Raw genomic sequence first — 6,163 nt, forward strand, 5'->3', positions numbered from 1 at the left:
CTCAAGAACAAAGGTCTTTACTTCAAGAAATGCAAGATTACATGGTCATCAAGTGATTGTTCAATGTTCAAGATTCATAATTCAAGCTCCAAGTCAAGACAAAGTCTTTTTACTTTGTACCTCAAGCTCAAGATTCAAGATATTTCAAGTTCAAGCTTCTTACGGCTACAAATTCAAGTTTGAATATTCTTCGAAAGGTCACAAGTTCAAGCTTCATTATATGACAAGATCTCAAGCTTCGTGAACTTCAAAGATCAACTTTTAACCGAAGGAAAAGAAGTTTCAATGTTCATACTTCTTGTTTAAGGTATAAATGACCCTAGATTGACCATAGGGTAAGTCATTTTGAATACATAATTCAAGTATATTATTTTATAAGTGAATAGTCTGTTTTTCGACTAGTCTTGGACTCTATTCGACTAGTCCTAGCACTGGCTCGACCAGTCCAAGAAATTCCTCGACCAGTCCTAACGTTGTTTTAAATTTTCAGAATTTTTTTGTTAAGCTTCGACCAGTCCTGGAGACTGCTCAACCGGTTGTGTGAACAGTACACAACTCGTACTCGACCAGTCTTGCAGCCACGACTCAAAGTCCAGCGACTAAATCAGGTTCCTTATGACCAGTCGTGGAGGTCCCTTGATTGGTCGTGCAGGGCTTACAACCAGTCGTGGAATAGCTTTATCTAATCGCACTTAAAATTTTAAAAATTTGTTAGCCTTACGACTAGTCGTAGTGTCCTCAAGACCAGTCGTGAATGCGATTTCTTCACTTATAAATAGAGCACGAATTTCAGAGTTTTTCATTCAATTCAAGCTAAATCAATACGTCACTCTGAGAGATAAGTTAGTCATTTTTTTAAGATATATTGTACTCATTTAATATTATCTTAATTTAGCTTTGTTATATTTGATTTTGTATTCTATATTCCATTCTTATTTGAAGAAGGGATTGAGGATTACCACTTTCTTGAAATTAAAATCAAATAGAGCTAGCCCAACTTGATTTAATCTAAAATCAATTTAGAACATAAAACCATTTTATATGTGAGTTTGGACATTGAACTTTTACGTTGAAATTCTACTCCGATTTGGTTCTTCCGGGCGGCATCAAAAAGAGAATATCTAAGTATTTTATATTATTGTAAATTTCTGTTTTGGTTTTTGAGATTGTGCCAGAAAAATATCTGTTTTGGTTTGTCTGAGGTGATCCAGAAAACTCAGAGTGTGGGGTTTTTCAATTGTGTAAGCCCACTTTAAAGATACAATTATAAGGGTTTTAGGAAAACCTGAAAAAACCTATTTTCATAGTGAACGCTAATATCCACTGTGTGAGGATATTAGGAGTAGAGTAGTTGTGTAGCTGTTTTTCTAAACAATTAGTGTACACACAAGCGAACTACTATAATTTCTGGTCTTGTAGTTTGATTGTTTATTTCTTTTTGTGGATGATTGTAATTTCATTTTTGCATTGTGGAGAATGTTGTAATTTCTTTTATACAAATATGGAGAATGTTGTAATAGTAAAGATTTCTTTCCTTGCTATTTATTTATTTATTTATTCCTCTGTATCAAGTTTGAGTTTTTGATACACAAATCATTTTAGTAAGATTGTCCTGTCATAAACCTTTGGTATTTATGGTGTAAGGTTGTCATTAAAACAACATTTATATTAACCTCTCAATACTCGTACATTTGAGGTTGTCATAGCATGTCTGAGATTAACATATTGAGGGCTCAGTTATCAATAACATTCGAAATGAAAGATCTGTAAGCTGCAAAGAGGATTCTCGGCATTTATATATACAGAGACAGGGAGAGCAGACTATTGTTTTCTCAGGATGAATACCTTGAAAAGGTCTTTGTCAAGTTTGGGATGGACAAGGCTAAACCGGTTCGCACACCTCATGCTGCTCACTTTCAGTTTTCTTCAAAACAATGTCCTGAAACGGATGAAGAAAAACGATATATGTCTCGTGTACCCTACTCAAGCGTGGTTGGTAGTTTCATGTATGTCATGGTCTTTATGATACTGGATATTTCACATGCAGTGCGTGTTATAAAAATGTATATGTCAAACCCCAGTAAGCAATACTAGGAGGCAGTGAAATAGCTACTTCAGTATCTATGATGTACGAAGAACTACGTCTTAACATTCGAAAAATCAGAGAAAAAACTTGTAGGCTATGTGGATTCGAATTATGCTGGAACATAAATAATAGAAGGTTCACTTTCAATTACTCATTTTTGCTAGTGGGTGGAGTGATCAGTTAAACGTTAAAGCTTCAGTTTATGGTGGCTCTTTCAACAACTTTCCACAACTGAAGTTGAATATATGGCAGCGACGGAGGCATTCAAGGAAGCTGTTTGGTTAAGGAGAATGATGAATGAATTAGGACTTCAATAAGAGGTCGTGCCAGTGAATTGTGATAGTGAAAGTGCAATCAATTTGGCAAAGAATTCTATATACTATTAATGTACTAAATGTGTTGATGTACGCCATCAGTTATCTGATAAGTGCTTAAGAAAGACGATGTTACTCTTAAAAATATTCAAATGAGCATGAACCCAACCGACATACTTACGAAGGTTATTCCTGAAGAGAAGTTCAAATTCCATTTGACTTCTCTAGGATTGGCACTAAAGGAATAAAGGCGAAATGCGCACGAAAAGCGACGACGGTGAAGCTATGATGGAGACGATTAGAGATTGAGGATGGAGCATAATGATTGAAGTCATGATGGATATTGTTAATTAGATGTCTTCAATCTATACAAAAATAAGGGGTTTCAATCAATCCACCAAACTAATCGATTGATCTAGAAAACTTCGAATTAATCAATTTGCTCTCTAGACAATTTTGGGCATGTTCGATCGATGGAACATGTGGTCGTTGATCAATCGATGGTCGCTTGATCGATGTTAATCAATCGATGGAACACACAGTTTTGCATAATTGAATGCATTTGTTCCCTATTCTAGGTGTTACATTATATATATGGGTGTAATACGAGATTAGAGTAATTTTAAGAACGCAAAGCTTGTTCTAAAGAGAAGTTAGGGTTTTTTAAAAGGGTTTTCTCTTATCTATAAGTTAATTCCATTACTTGTACTTTCATTTTCATAGTGGATCGCTTGTTTGTCGCTTTGTACGTAATTTTTTCCCCGCGAGAACTTTTTCACATAAAATCATGTGTTCTCTATATTGTTTTGTTTATATTTGTTTCTCACTTGTTTGAATGGACTCAGTATTTGCTTCTACGATTTTCCAACAAAGATCATAACCAATCAAATGTATCCCTAAAATCAAATTAATTGGAGAATCAGATAACAAAGATTTGTTTGTTGAATTAGGACCATTACATTCATTTTATAGCCACTTATCCCATGTATCATGGTTCCGATTACGATCAGTCCAATGGGTGCCATGATATGTATTGGGGTACATGTATGCTGCATGTACATGAGCTGTGCCTTGCCAGGTCTGGTGTAGTTCCTTGAATACCCAAACCCAGATCCGGTCAGGTTTGGTTACCCGTTGAGTACTTATCAGGTCTTTGGATCTAGGATTTGAATTCGGCTCGGTGTAAATAAGAGCACTTATTTGATTGGGCCCTTCCGGTAAATGGATTAAATCATACACACGTGCTAAATTGATCGTGTAAGGTATGTATAGGGACTATTACATCTGTATGGCTTAGGCAACCTCATTTTAAAAGCATCAATACATATTAATAGAGAAAATGCCCAGTTCCACCCGGTTGAACATTTAAGCTACCGCCCACACTGCAGATAACTTTCATCATGTCATGTGTGTGCAACATCCTATCAGTCCAATAGGCTGGCCCGATCATGAGGACTAACATTTGTAAAAATCATCCCCATCCAACCATCAGGCAGACCACAACTGTATTTTGCTATTTATTGCCTTAATTTCTATGGTATGGCTCACCTGATGAGTGGATGGATCTAATTTTTTCCAAGGGTGATCCTTGTGGTGGCACCTAACCTATTTGACGGGGTGGATGTTGCACACACACGATAGATTGAAAGTTATAGGTTGGATGGGTGGTAACTTAACATCCAACTGGTTTAGGCTAACTAGATCTGACGAGGAGAGGAACCCACTAGATCTATCCCGACCTGACTTTTAACCATAGACAACCTATAGACACCGTGATCCCGACTAGACCCGATTTTTAACCAGGTCCAGAAGGATTTGGGACCCGATACCCATTGACAGCCCTAAGCTATTGGAGTGGATCGGGTGTCAAGGATGCACCACATTTCGGCGGTTCCATTCCATTTCTGGACCAGAGGCACACGTGGATGAGATCTAAACCGTTCGTATGGTATGTACAAGGCACGGTCCACAGGTCACAATGTTTCGAGACTATCCCGCTCTTTTACAGCAGCATCCAGTGGAAATCGGATTGCATCCTGCTAATCCCTCCAGCGGGCTCTGTGGGGGCCACCCCACAGTGATGTATGTGTTTCACCTACGCCGTCCATCCATTTTTCTAGATCATTTTAGGGTATGAGCGAAAAAAAAGTGAGGTAAATCCAACGATAAAGTGAACCACACCACAGTAAAGCAGCGGTTACAATGACAACCACCGTTGAAACCTTCCTAAGGGCCACCGTGAAGTTTATTTTCCACCAAGCCTATTCACAAGGTCATATAAACCTGGATGAAGGGACAATGCAAATACCGGATTGATCCAAAACTTCTGCAGCTCCCAAGAAGTTTTTAATGGTGGGCGTTCAATCCCCACTGTGGTCCACTTGAACTTTGGATCTACCTCAGTTTTAGGTTCATACCCTAAAATGATCTGGCAAAAGGGATGGACGGCATGGATAAAACCCATATATCACACTGGGCCCCACAGAGCACTATCTGGATGGATTAACGGGGGCAGGACGCAATCCGCTTCCCATCCGATGATGAGAGACATTTCATTCTCTTAATTTATTAGCCGGTTAAAGAAATTTTTTATCAGCGATGACTGATATATACGGTGGTAAAGGGAAGATGCCTAGCTCAGGTGATCTTACACGTGCCCCATACAGGATAAAAGTTAAAAAAGTTAAAAAAAGGTCAAAAAAAAGCAAATATTAATTGGCGTCGGGTTTTTTTTATAAAAATGCCTGGACAAATGACAGACACTACAGCACACGCGATTATACTTAGAAAGGTTTATCACAGCATCTAGTAACCATTAAAACAGACGATATAGATTCATTATGCTAGAAAGGCTCAATTATCGATCTAGATTGTCTATCATTTGTGGATCACATTTTATTACCTGTCCCAGAGTTACTTTTGACCAGACAATTCTAACTATCCAATTAATGACGACTCTCGTGTAGGACCTACCTTTGATTGATAATACTCTCCAACGTGCAGGACCTACTTTCGATTTGAAAGTCCTAACCATCTGATCAATCTTGGTAAATAGGCGATCCAGATTGACAATGAGGTAAATGGTTCACTTGTCAATTTGGACTGTCATCAAGTGGCAAAAAAAAAAAAACTCAAGTTCCCTGCATCTCTTAAGAATCAATTGGACGGAATGACCATAAACATTGACCAATGGATAGAAAATACATGGACATGATTGATCCCAACCATCAACTATAGTGGGCCGCCTTTCATGGTCTGAATAATTTTTGTACTCCTTTTCCTCATATAACAGCGAGTAATTTCAAAATAATGGCTGTTATTTCAAATTAATGGCCTCCGTGACGCGGCGTGACCGTTCTGGTTCCAATGATTTTTAAAACTTGCAGCTAGGCGCAGAACCGAGCGATATCACACTAATCAAAACACGATCAACGGTCATGGTTCTGGCCATTGGCTAGTGAAACACAAATGCAAGTTCATCGATTCGAAAGCCACAGTCAAGTACACAAAACGCCAGTTACCTGACCTGAAGCCATGTGCTGTCAGACAGTGCACAGCTTCCTCGAGATTGCTTGGGCTTGAAGGATGAACTGTCTACACGTCCCACACGGCTTGCTCGTGATTGTCAATGTTGTCAAATTGCATTACTCAAATTCAATTGAGCACCCTGTAGCTCTAGAAGCTCCACCTACAAGCTTATATGCCAACCAATCCCAAAGCCTACATAAAGGAATGGGTTATGCCTGGTGAGCAGCCAGTCGTG

Source organism: Magnolia sinica, chromosome 18 (assembly GCF_029962835.1).
Source record: "Magnolia sinica isolate HGM2019 chromosome 18, MsV1, whole genome shotgun sequence".
Taxonomy (NCBI): domain Eukaryota; kingdom Viridiplantae; phylum Streptophyta; class Magnoliopsida; order Magnoliales; family Magnoliaceae; genus Magnolia; species Magnolia sinica.